The sequence below is a fragment of the Corvus kubaryi genome, unplaced genomic scaffold, assembly GCF_017639235.1.
Source record: "Corvus kubaryi isolate FWS band 111438036 unplaced genomic scaffold, C.kubaryi_AGA036_p1.0 74, whole genome shotgun sequence".
Classification (NCBI taxonomy): Eukaryota; Metazoa; Chordata; class Aves; order Passeriformes; family Corvidae; genus Corvus; species Corvus kubaryi.
The window spans coordinates 14,731,635-14,745,502 of NW_024582061.1; the positions used below are offsets into that span (position 1 = coordinate 14,731,635).

The 13,868-nt window shown below is 45.4% G+C and overlaps 1 protein-coding gene across 19 annotated transcripts in view; it reads right to left on the reverse strand.

Annotated features, from left to right (window-relative positions):
- RBFOX2 (RNA binding fox-1 homolog 2) overlaps positions 1-13,868 on the reverse strand; it is a 172,099-nt gene that overhangs the window by 72,778 nt on the left and 85,453 nt on the right. The window lies entirely within an intron of this gene.

Sequence of the window (13,868 nt, forward strand, 5' to 3'; positions counted from 1 at the left end):
CTGGAAAAAAAAGCATTAGCATCTGGCAACCAAGAGCAGCACCCCAGCATACGAGCCTGAGAGCAAATACAAGTCTCTGGCACGAAGAGGAAACACTGGGACATACGCCTGACTGCTCCTGTCAATCTTGCAGTGGGGGAATGCCCGTTTTTTTTTTTTTAAACATATTTTTATCATATTACTGAAAGGAAATGCCAGGGACTGCTGTGGCCCCTGTCCCTTGAGGCTCCACTGCTGCCATCAGGCTGCACTGCCTTTGCAGCGATGAATATTTAAACAGGGCAATAAATATTTCAGAGCACATTCATCCCAATAAGAAGTCTACTACCATAAGAGAGACGAGACAACCACATAGGGCTGGGGCCGCTCCCTGTTCTGCCCCTCTGGCTCCCACACTGCCTGCCCTTCCTTGGCCCTACTTCCCTCCAGCCCTCAACAGGCAGCTGACAGCCTCAAATATTCATGAGCACAGCTCCAGTTACTTTCCAAACAAGCAAAAACACCTGTGAAAAAAGTAACAAGGTGCTCTGCTTTCCACAGAGGTGCAGAAAACAGCTAGCACATCCTTTGCTTTCACCTCTCCTGGGGCTTCTGGCTCTTGGGTGACCATACTCGGGAAGAAAATAATTGCTTGAAGACTTAAAGGTCTTAAAGGCCTTGAAGGTCTTAAATCTTTTAATATTGCACCTTAAAAGAGAAAAAACACTAAGATCACCAAACCCAAAGCTCAACCAGCACCCAGTCGAGAAAGAGTATGGGACAATGTGTCTTTACTCCCCGCAACTCCCTCCCTTAATTTCAGCGGTGCATTTATTCAGGCATTTCTCGGGTGCGAGCAGCTCTGCCAGCCTCTCAGTGGGATGCTAACAGATGTACACAGCTTGGCCATCACTGGCACAAATCGGCTAGAAATCAAGTTTAGGATGTAACAGAAAAACCACTCATTTACTCAGCTATCACCTGCATGTCATTCATATACTGGGGGCTATTTTCACTATGGCAGTGATTAAAGCTTGGGTTTGTAAGTAGGACTTTAGCTGTGCTCTCACCTCTAAACTTCTTGGTTTTTAAAGATAATTTCAAGGGGTAACTAATATTCTGCAGAAAATCAAAATCACATATAAAGACATTTATTCAGGATCAATAGGGCCATGAAACCTGCAGCCAGATTCAAAAATGATCTTTTGTAGCAGCTTCCACTGTGTATCTACCTAGATTCAAAAGACCTAACATATTTGCTGGTCACAGAGTATATGGAGAGGGCTTCAGAAAACAAGTATGCCTACTCTGAGTGAAAGGAAGCCAAAAAGACACCGTCACAAACAGCAGCCAAAGTGTTACACTGAATGACAGACACAAGCTAGTCTGCCCTGGCTAACTGAGCTGCACCATGGCATCTCCTTTCCAGGAAAAGGCTTTAATTAACAGTATGGAGAAAGAGAGTAATCTCTGGCTTTACTGGCACCTACGGACCATCTTTATAAGATGATGGTAACCAAACTGCAATGACAACGTGTCACATGCTGTCAAAGGAGCCTCTTGGACTGCGCAAGAAGACGCTCTTCATATCTGGATCCTAGCCCAGCTCAAGGTACAAGCTGGGCACCAAATGGCTCAGCCCTATCATGGCTTGGGCACAGCAGGGAGCGTGCAAGGGTATGCGACAACTCAGCAAGGTCTGCAGATGCAGACTTGGATTAAACTGCTAAATTCCCCTGCAGTCTCATTTCAGCTGTTTTTAGACCTTTGAAGGAGAACAGCCGGGTCTTTGCTATGCACAGGAAGGGCCTGCAGCACACTCAGACTGAGTTTTTTACCGCAAGCCAGAGCTCCTGCTATTCCATCCCTGGTTCTCATAGCCAAGGGAAGAGACCAAGGCAGGCCCCAAGTGCTGCACAGCCTTCTTGGGATGGCCAGTTCCGTATTAATGAAATTCTCTCTCCTCCTCCTGCTCTGTGGCATGAAATGGCTCCAAACTGAAGTACTGAACTGTCAAACAGCAAAACCTCTTTCCAGACAGCATTTCAAGGAAGAGCCTACTGAACAGGTGGATCAATCGCCTGCCGCCACCCTCTGTCCCTTCTGCTCCTGAAAGAGCAGCAGCATCCCTTGGTCAAGACTTGGCCATCATCCACACCACCAAAAAGATGCTGTTTACATTAAAAGCATAAAATAGCAGTCGCAGCAGTGTAATTTAGTGAGTGACAACAATCCTGCTGCTTTGCCAGCGGTAAGTCCTAGGATTTTACATCTCTGCTTCTAACTACCACCCCAGCTGTCCTTCATATATCACTGAAACTAAAGGATCCAGTCAGAAGTCAGGCGCAACCTGGCCCAAAAAACACCTTGTACTTTCCTATCTTATTAACAGAGCTCATACACAGAGGAAGGAAAACATCTTGGAAGATGAGCAATTACCTCACCCAAGTAATTTAGAGCAGGAGCCACCATTTTACAGCAGACATCAAAATAATGAGCACTCCTCTGCTGACTCCGCAGCTCTGTGTTACTCCCATGATGGGCAGCATACCCAGCAGCATGGAAAAAACAGCATCTGATCCCAGGTAAGAATAAAAAAACCACATTTTTGATACCATACAAAAAACATTAGAAAGGAAAACAACATTTAATTTTTATGGCTCCTGAGGACCTCTCATGACTCAGAAAATAAATGCAAACAGATGAAAAAGTTAATTTGGATCATATCGGCTTCACTGGCATGCAAAGGACTGCGCAGGCACCCTGGGGAGAGGGAGGGAAAGATTTGCCATAGATCAGGTTACTATCACTGACAGCTGACCTAAAACACCACAAGATCTGAGCAGACTCTATGGTATCTTCTAATTTTCAAAGGTGCTACTGCCTCCTTTAAGAGATACGATGTGTGAAACATGTAACAGTGAGGTCAGGGAGGAAGGAGATCCTGCAGGACAAGTATGTAAGTGGGCCAGATGATAATCCTCACCGCTTTAGAATGAGCCCAATTAACTGAAACAAGAAGAAAGCAGAAGTGAATTGTTCTTTTGAAGATGTAGAATTTTCAATGCAAAGCAATGAGGACATAAGAAACTGGAATAATTTCTCCGCAGTCTGAAGCTACTGCATGGAACAGACAGAAGGCAGTTGCTCTGTCCTACAAAGATGCTCCTTGAAAACAGAGGTCTGCAACCCAACGCACTCAGCTTGGGAAGTTAGAGACCCAGCTTGCTCATCCCCTAGATGAGATAGCCCACAGACATCACTGTCAAACCTGAGAAATGTTCTTCAGCATGAGCCCTCAACATTTGGTTTTAACTTCATCTTGTTTGATGGGATCTGAACTGCCCATCATCACAAACTGAGCTTTGTTTCTGTCCTGTTAAATTTTTAGGAAGTGTTAATGTTCAAAAGCGGCCAACAACAGCATGAGTAGTAGCCCACAGCAACCAATATACTCATTGTTAACTGAAGTCTCCTTGGTTTGTTAGGCCTTCAAACATCCACTAGATGATTCACAGGAAGACTGATACATCTGAAAAACTTCCTTTAAAGTCTTTAGGATGAAAACTGCTCTTTTAGCTTCTTCTTGCATGTCTAGGACATAAAGCCTTTTCAGTACCTCAGCATTTGGCACCACAGGGAACAAGGACCACCTGCATTTTATAGCCATGGTTGATCTTAGATGATCACAAAGGAAAAGGTTTTGTGCTCTGCTTCTGCTGGGTATGACCAACATCACACCTAATCAACAGACTCATCTCCATGCTCTTCAGCAAGAGCAGGTCTAACACAGCTGACCTCACATGAGGGCACAGGAACAGCTTACATAGGCACAGCAATCCCCTCGCAGAAATTTGGGACACACACAGCTGAAGGCAAATCCCGAACCACTTCACAGCTGAGCTGTTGAAGATGTCCCTGCTCATTGCAGAGGGGTTGGACTAGAGAACCTTTAAAGATCCTTTCCAACCCAAATCATTAAATGATTTTAAGATTTTATGATTGGCTACAGGAACACTCTTCTGCTAGGACTGTCTGAACAGTAGCCAGGAGGCTCATAAGCCAGGAGGTTCTTTCTTGCCACCATATTCTTTTCTCCTAGATTTAGGCCAGAGAGTATCTCAGAATAACTGTATAACGACCCACAGAGCCTCGCAGCTAACCTAGAGGCCTACTACACTTTTGAGCGCCACTACAGCCCTCTACAAACACCCTAGAAGAATGAAATTTATCTTCCTTTATGCTCCTCCAAAACATTAGGAAATTCCTATTACTCAGTTCTAGCTATTCTTCCTCTCTGTGTTACAAATAACACAGCTCAAAGTTTCCTATCCACCCACTGAAAAAAAAAAAAAAACCACTGGCTTCCTATATACTTCTGATTTAAGAGGAGGTCTGGTTGGGACACATGTTCTCGGCCACGTCAGCTGCCAAGCAGGACCCCAGCCACTCATCAGGCAGGGAGGCTTGGAGCTGGCAGGCAGGGGGGCCAGGCAGGCATGGATCTGAATGGAGACTGCCTTCAGTGCAGCTTTCTCTTGACTTCTGTGCAACACTTGCAGTAATTCCTGCAGCTCACTGTCAAAACCAATTAAGAGTACTCCTAACAAAACCCAAAAAATGTTCCTGAGAAATCACAGTTGAGCTGAAAGGGACAGTAAAGTCACCGCCTTTCTCACCTCCTCACAGCAGGGCTTGTTAAAAGACCTTCATTTTTTCTAGGGTCAAAGTCATTGAGCTGCTCAAAGCTACAGTTTCAGACTTGATGGAAAACATGGATCACAGATCTTTAATCTGCTTAAACCAGATTTAGATTCATCTCATTGAATAAGACAAAGTATTCAGAAGTCTCACTTTCTGATGAAGCACTGAGATCTCCACAGTATTTTTTCCACCCTTCAGAAGTCCATGCTCCCAAATAAGTTCATTCTCACACCCCTTGCAGCATTCTGATCAAAAGAGGCTTTGAAGACCTAGAGTCCCTCAGAAAAATTCTCTTCGGGTGAAGGTTTGCAACTGGCTTTGGATGACCTAAATTCTTTCTGGCACCAAGAGGGTCAGCCCCTCCTTGACTACACGTCCTCATCAGTCACACTTAAGTGTACTCACAGTCTGTCACCCATGTCCCTGTGAAGGACACATGGAGCAAGGAACTGTCCAAAGTTCTCACCACAGCCTTCAGTCACCACCTTCCTCATTCCTCTATCTCACCACACTACACTCTTTGTGTGACGGAGCCAATCTGTGACAATCTAACATGACTCCAAAAAAGTAATAACACCTCCCCTACCAAACTTATACGAAACTAGAACTACTTTTCCTCCCTTTCCCACTGCTTCAAGATAGAATGCTTCATCCTGGAACAGGGTGGAAACAGACCTGAAAAAGGATTTGCAAAGCAAATGTAACAACATTAAACAGCATCACACACAAAGCAAAAGGGAAAGTTAAAGCAAACTAATCTGCATTAAATATTTGAGCACTAAGCAAAGCTAACATAGCGCAGTATCTTATAGTCAACCAACAGTCAACAAACTGATTGATTCACTAATTTCACCAAATTAACACGCTGTTCCTCTTCTACCTACTGATTCAAGCCGGATGGATCCTTTTTAAGTTCAGATAGATTTAAAACTATGCCTGTTGAAACTGAAATCTTTTCCCTTGCTGCTCTTTTCATCTCAACCACACTTTATAAAGCAGGAAGGGACGCACGCTGAAAAACAAAAGCCTTTCATACTCCTGCTCTCTAATACTCCTAAGTACTTTGCATAATTGTTCCGTTTTGATAACCTCCTTTCATATGATGCAATAGCAAAAATGAGAAAAGCTACAAAGAACAACAAATCAAATTAAGGGTTTCGCTCTTCACGGAGGGTACACTAGACAAAGGAGGACTAGTACTATCCAAGAAATCCAAACTCCTCTCCAAGGCATTTTTAAATCAAACCTTTAAAGTAATTTAAAGCAGGTTTTGCTATTAGGACTGGAAGGAGAGCATAGGCTTAGATAAGGAGCCTCAGTGAGACCTGATAGCTGAATGATGGTCTATGCACTGCATAGGTCAGACTCTGATTATCTACATCTTGGCTAATCAAAAGCAATTATCTGAAAGTCAAATATGCCCTCCGAGTCAGATAACTCATGGACACCAGGACTTACATACAGCACAGAGAAATCCTAAACTCTACAGGACCACAACTGCAGACACCATGAATTTTAAGCAGGATAACCAGGAGGACAGTTCAGAGGGTTTTAACCATACTCAAGACTCCCAGCCTGAGGGCAGACTTCAGAAGCTAGAAAGATTACCCTTGCAATTACTTGGACATTTTTTGTGTATCCATGCACCCTCAGATTACAGGCTACTTGGAGCGCAATTCCAGTTAAGTATTTAGAGACTACTCAGGGTAAAACTCTCCATTACAGGCAGGGCTGGAAGAGCCAGGCTAGTTGGTACTTCATCGCAGGATCCAGTTTTCAGTTGTTAAAATTCCAATAAACCATTCATACTGAAAATTTTTTTCATGCTATCTGTAATTGATTTTGGAGTTGGTGACTTCTTTTGTTACTTAAGCCGTAGCAATACAACCCGAGAAAAAAGTAGGGGGCATATTTTGTCTTGTTTATGATTAAGGGAGGAGGAAACCACCACACACACTTTGAAAAGTCTAAGAGAACTTCTTATTTAACAGAAAAATTTGCATTTCAGGAATCTATATTTAGCAACCATACTAAAAAGCTACCAAAATCTGACCAGCAGTATAACAAAAGTATAGAAAATTGCAGCACCTGTCTTACATTTAATCAACTAAATCTCCTAGTAAAGCCATATGCAATGGTCAAAAAAGGCTAAAAGACTAAAAAAAAAAAGAAGTAACAGCATGCAAAACCTGCCAAAAATGAAAGAACTGATCCATTCTTTATATTCCTCACAGAAAGAACAAATGGTGGCAACAAGCTTTATGTAAGTGAAGACTTAGCATTGTTCAGAAAGGCCGGCAGTGGCATTGCAAATGCTTTTAAGGCAGGTTACTCGCCATCAAGAATGGTTTAGATATTGTTTATTCTAACAGGAAACAGAGATGCTCTTAAGGGTGGCTGGCAGTGCCGCTTGCACCCCATTTCCTGTGATTTCACACTCCCATTTGGAGATTATCCACAGCTTCACAAGAGATACTGGCCATGTAGATCAGGCCATCAGATCCAGGTCTGGAGATCACTGACAGCAGGGAAATGATCCATCTCCAGTACTTTGCACCATCTCCTTTGTAGGGATGATGTAACATCAAGTAGCAGTTACCCACCTCAAATCCAAAAAAACCAAGAAACAGACCTGTTAGCAGAACAGGAGAAAATTAAATTGAAACGAGAACCCTGAGCACTATCAGCACAGGCAGCAACAGTGAGCAAAGAGATAGAACAGACAAGTATGACTGCAATAGGAGCAGAAAAGGCAAACTAAATGAGGAATGAAGGGAGTGGGTGGAGAGTTAAAAAAGCCTATGACAAGGAGACTGTAGTGAGGACAGGGAGGAGGAGGAGGAGGAGGAAGAGGAGGAGGAAGAGAAGCAAAGAATAAGCAGGTCTAAAAATCAGCTGAGAAGGAACTGAAGTGATCATGGTAAAGTAGTAGTCTGCCAGAACAGGAGGGCACATAACTGGAGAGGAACGGAGACGGGGAGAGCATGGGTACAGTATGGCTTGTATGGGACAAGCTACTGACCAGGGATCATGGGAAGAGAGTAAGAGGAAGAAGCAGCATCCATCCATCCTCCAGTGATGGAGGGTAGAGCTGAGACAGGAGAGGTCACACAGGGATGGAAGAGAGGGGAAAATGTGCATACTAGTGTACACCCCCAAAGCCTAAACCAGAGCCTAATACTGCAACATGTCACCATTCCTCTGCTGTCAGCAAATACACAAAACCAACTGGCAAACACTGATCAAGCTGCCGTGCACAGAAAATGACAGCTAATTACACATTCAGTCAAACTGGCAGAGGTCTGTGGGTTGTATCTGGGATGGCCAACTCTGCCACTGATAACTTGCAGAGGTCATCATGGTACCACATATACTGAAGCTGATGGATACCGCTAGAGTGTAGTCTTTTTTTTCTTTCTTGTGGAAAAAATAACATACAAACATGTAATTAAAGAGTATCATAAACAGACACAGAAATAAACAGAACAAATGAAGGTTTCTTTCCCAACTTAAAATACAGAAATGGCCTGGAATCAAAATGCCTCCCCACTACCATCTTGATCACTCTCAATTCAGTTTAAGGATAACATTGTTTAATGAACAGTTTTGCAAAGAAAAAGAAGATCAGGTATTAAGCAAAGGACACTGTTGAACAGCATTTGTCCCATTTTCTTTTATGCAGGCAAAACACACTCTATTTTTTCCAAAAGCTTCCAATTGAGCAATAATTGCTCTAGCTTCTATGAGCTCTACAAAACCAGCCTATACATCTCCTGCCCTCACTGGCCATAGCACAGCCTCCAATAGCCCAGCAAAAAACCATCCTGCACAGCACAGGATCATGAGTGACTCTACAGAAGCACACCAAAATACTTTCGGTAGGAAAATTAACATTTCTCTACTCTGATTCTAGGGAACATGTCTGATAGAAAGAATACTGACTACATCCTTTGAAACAGTATTTGACAGAAGACTGAGGCAAATTAACCATCTGCTCCCTGATACTCAGACGTCCAAGGAATGTCTGTTAGTCTGTGACTCTGCAGCTGCGAGGTAAGTATGTTACGGAACTCACTGCAAAGGGACAGCCAACTGCACACATCATTTGCTGGAACTGGACCTAAAACAGGAACATGGAGCATTTTACCCGAAGCAGTTAGTAAAACCAGAATCCATGTCTAAAAAACATCACACACAGAGACGCCCATTGCAGACCCCTTTTGCACTGGTGTTAGAATTTTATAGTAGAAGGCTGGTCAATACTAATTAAATGCAATGGAGCCATCATGAATTAATAACCTGGTGGGAAAGATGTTGCTGGTTTTAAGGGCCTCCCTCCTTTGCAACCTTGAACTTTTGTAATTTTTGGTAGCTCACTACAACCTCTTCACTGATCCAGAAACTTCATAAATTAATAGTTCTTAAAATACAATTAAAACAGTATGTTAAATTTACACAGCCTTGGCAATCAAATACCACAGCAAACTTGGGCATCCTCATTTCTCAATTCCCAGGGATAACCACCTAGTCACCTGCAGAAGAAATGCACTAGGGAGCAGTGAGGTTATTTCTAGGACAGGGACTCAAGGAAATGGCAGTGCTGTATCAAGTTGCTTTTCTCCATCCTGCCTAGGCAACATTGAATACAGTTTCTGCCATCTCAAGGCAGCTCTGCAAGCACCTGCAGTGGTTCACTTCTACTCCAATGCATCTGAAAGTGCTCAGCACAGGGGGCAAAGAGAGAAAGATTAAAAAACACTCACCAGGTTCTGACAGGCCCCATTGATTTTTAGGCCCTTAAGAGTAAGTCCTTCTCAACCAGCAGTTAAATCTCTAAGTATAACAACAGTTACAGAGACAACCCATAGCCCCACCTCAAGCAACTATGTCCTAGTATCAGGGAAAGTGTGATGCAGATTAATCTTTGCATTCCCAGGGGATAGTCTCCTGGAAAAGTGACTGGACAGGATTTCTCTCACACAAACCTCTGATGCTGACATGGTATTTGCAGCACTAAAGAGAAGTCCTATGGCATACAGTAGAAGGGAATGAAAAACTAGGGGATAGGTATAGGCACTGAGTCAGATACCACGTAAACAAGCCCCATTTCTTGAACAGCAAAGAAAGGGGAAGAGCAGAAGTCCATGGACAGAGAAGAGAGCAATCCCCTTCAGACAGCTCATGCAAGTTTACTAGAGTAACACCAAAGCAAGGAGCAAACAGAAGGGACAACTGGCCTGAAAGGAAAGGGACATGCAATCCTCAAAGCAGGGAAAAGGGACAGCGAAATAATGGTAGCTCCTAAGAAAAGTCCAGCAGGAAAAAAGGGGGCCTTCCACCACACACAGATAAAGCTTTTCTTTCTTAATTCTTTCTTTTAAGGGAGCAGGGGAATCCTGCAGCATCCAGCTTGCCTGGAGGGGAACAGAACCTAAAGCAGCTATAAGGGGACTGGAGGGGGGAGGCTGTTCTGGGACTCAGTCTCCCTTGCAGACAGTTCAAACAAAGGAGGATGGTCTCCTATAATGGGATGCATTGTACATTTTTAGCTAGCACAAGGTGGCTGTCGTGACAGGGTTCCCCATCTCCTGTCTCCCCCCTCCAACTACACACCCCTGCACGGTCCCAACATGGAACACAAAGATCTGTTTTTACCATTTACCATTACTGTAACGGGAGGTAGAGAAAGACAGGGAAAGGGAATGAGGCAGAGGAACGGAAAGGAGACAGAGCGGCCTTTAATGAGTCAGCCGCTGGTCTGATTTAAATAAGATCTCCATTTAAGGAGCACTGCAATTGTTGGGTTTTTTAAATTTAAAAAAACAAATCACTGACTGAGCAAGCAACTTTTGGCGGCACAAGTTGTCTCACAGCTACACACAGGGTCTGGGAGGGAAAGGGTTATAGAAGGGGGAAGGGAAAGGGAAGAAAACCTCTGGAAAAAATGAGACTGCTTGCTGGTTCATTTTAACAAGGACATAAATTAGTCTCAAAGCCACAAACGCCATCACCTCCCTGAGCCCTGGGCAGAGTGTAGCAAGTCAAACACGTGCCAAGATAAACGGCGCTGGCTGGAGCCTCCAAGGGGTGCTGAGGGGGACAAGAGGGGGCATGCTGGCAGGCAGGGCAGCAAAGATGCTTCAAATGGTGCAACAAAATGGAGACTGGTGATCCTACAGCTGCACAAAAGCGGACCTTCTGATGTTCCTGCTTACACCCACATCAAAAGCTGGGAACTCAAGACAGAGAAAGAAGGAAAATGGGGTGCTGAGGTCAGAAACTAGCAGTTCTCCAAGGTCTGGCTTTAATTACCACAAGCAGCCCTTCCTCCTCCTCCTATCTTGGAAGAAGGCCCGCCAACGGGCAGCAGCCCAGGTGAAAGGTTCCATTGCCGAGAGCAGGGAGGGGAGCAGACAATGGCGGGGGGATTCATTACAAAGGCACACACATACACACACGCACACACACTCAGCACTGCCGGCTGCCACATGGGCTGGGAGGACCCCTTAAGGAGGCAGCAGCTCCCTCCCCACTCTCTGAGATGCTCGACACCTTCCCCCTCTCCCAGCCCTGATGGGAAACAGATTTGGAGGAAAACGCCAGCAAGGCACTGGGCTGTCCAAGAAAGGGAGGGCTTTGTGCTCCACGCAAGCCAGCAACCTCACCATGCACCACACAGAGAAAAAGCCTTTTAGCATATAATTCCCATCCACAGAAGACACTCTCTTTTATCTGCAATTAGTACATAATGTACTGGGCCTCGTTTAACACTCATTTTCACTGATTTAGGATTAAGGGGGATAAGGCTAAGGTACTTTCTGTTAATGAATCTGAGCTCTTACTCTCATTAGCAATTTTTGTTTCCTCTTTTTCAAGCACGTTTCTACCTCCCAGCATCTCCCATTTCTTTCCATCGCTGTTTCTAGTATTGTCACTCCACACACTCATATTTATTCTGTTCTATCAGCTTGTCATGCCTATACAGAAGCTCATCTCTCAGATCTCCGAGGAAGACAGGCAGGCTTGCTCCCTACAATACAAGAGAACTCAGACCAGGTAGGCAATGTTTTCTGGAGACTGAACTAAACGGAGCAAGACTGTAGCAATGCTGAATTCATTCAGGGGCAATTACCAGCTTAACATACTAACAATATTTACTTTTCATAAATGAGACAGAGCCCCAAGGAAGTAAGTTCACAGGTTTAAGTAACGGCACTCCACTGCTTCAGGCAACACTGCAGAGTAAGAATAACGTGGCTGGGGATATTGTCTTGAATGTGACACGCTCCTTCAGCCCCATGTTTGGCCAAACCTGCGGTGAAGTACTGCTAAGGACCAGCCTAGCAGCCAAATGCTCCCCCTGAGAGAAGGCAGCACTGTGCTAGAGCTGAACTCACCTGTGCTGGCTTCCTCAACTCTGCGTACAAGGGCTATCCGCCGTTCATCTGGATCCCCAACCGACACACAGTCCGAGCTCTCCTCTCCTACTGTTTTTTTAATATGCATCTTCTCCAGCATCTCAGCATGTAAATACACAATGCAAGTCCTGAAAACCTATACTAAATAGTACATACTCTTAGACAATCGCAATTCAAGGTCACACAATACTACTAGTGCACAGTCTTGATACCTCCTTCCCCGTGTCAATAAATTAACAGTTTCTGTGGAAGACAGATTTCCCTGGAGTCTATTAGGATATCCCAAACCTTTAAATGAGTTTATAGCCTCCCGTTTCAGCCAGTGCTCCAGTAGAATCCCATCCTTCCCAGCTCTGCACATCCCCAAGCCAACAGGCTCATGCTCCAGGGTGCTCAGTCCCAGACACGCACAAACTACACACACTTGGTCCTGGTGACCCAGGCACCTTTCTGCACCGCACAGACATACACGGGCTCTGAGCATGACGGCTGTGGCTGAGAGCACATTGCAACACAAGGCTGTGCAGAACAACTCTCCAAAATGTGCACACGTCAACCTACAGCTTAGGGGCACACACCTCCATCTGACCAGGCAAACTCAGAGCACACAGCAAAACAGAAATGGACCCTGACTGCAGAGACACAGCTTTCCAGCATCACTTGCTAAACTAAATATAGGTACAGAAAGCCCCACGAGATTTCTGCAGAGCTCTTCTGTCTCAAAACAGAAAGCCTTGGTCCAGATAAAAAGGAATCTGTACTGGAAGGGACTAAATAGCAGAAGCAGAAGGTGGGGTTTGGGAGCCTGGAAAGATACCTTTAGAGTGGACAGAGACCTATTTTTCAGCCACTGAAAATCAATGCAAGATGAGAGAGAGAAAGGGTCAAAGTGGTGTCACTTCTCGCAGCAGATTCATTCTGAGTTAGGCACCACTGAAAGAGCTGCCCCTCGCAGTGGGACACGCAGGATCTCGGCAGCAGCTAGTGAAGAGGGGTTCAGCCAGAGCTAAGGAAAGCCAAAAAGGCAGTATGCATCTACTCTGTAGACCTGCGAAGCTCTACAGAAAAAAATCACTTGTGAAACCCAGATTTGAAGAAAAGTTCCTTCTGAGATTCCTTCCCTCCACCCCCTTTGGAAATATCCCCCAAAGGTTTCCAGCTCTGCAAGGCACTGCGGGGACATTATATAATGCCTAACTCCAAAGGATTCCAGCTCCACGATGCCGATCTCCTACTCCTCCCTCCCTCTGCCCGCTCCCTCCGGTGGCGACTTGCATATGCCATGCCAAAAAAAAGAAAAAAAAAAAAAAAAAAAAAAAAAAATTGAAAATCCAAAAGCATTCAGTAGCCTTAAAAGGCGAGCACTGTCCGACCAAAACCCCTTGCGGTGGATGTGCGATGGCCCTGGCAGCTGGGCGCGCTCCTCAGGAAACGTCAGCCGCTTTCCCCCCGGGAAGACACGGGCAGCCCCACGCCTACAGCTACCTACAAGGGCTTCCCGGCCCCCGCGGTGACCGGCAGCCGGATGGAGAAGCGGCGGGCAAGACGTTCACCTTCGGGATCGGCCGTTCAAAGGCGGATTTAGCCTAACTCGAAGCAGGGGCACCCGTGCCCCTCGCGCACCGCTCTCTCTAGAGGGCACTGCGAGGTTGCTTCGGGCAGGGGGACCGCAGAAGCCCCTTCCCCAAAGCTCCCACCGCGGGTGCCCGGCGCGGCGGGGCTCCCTCCCGCACCGCTCCGCACCGGGCGCCCCGCTCCCCGCCCAGA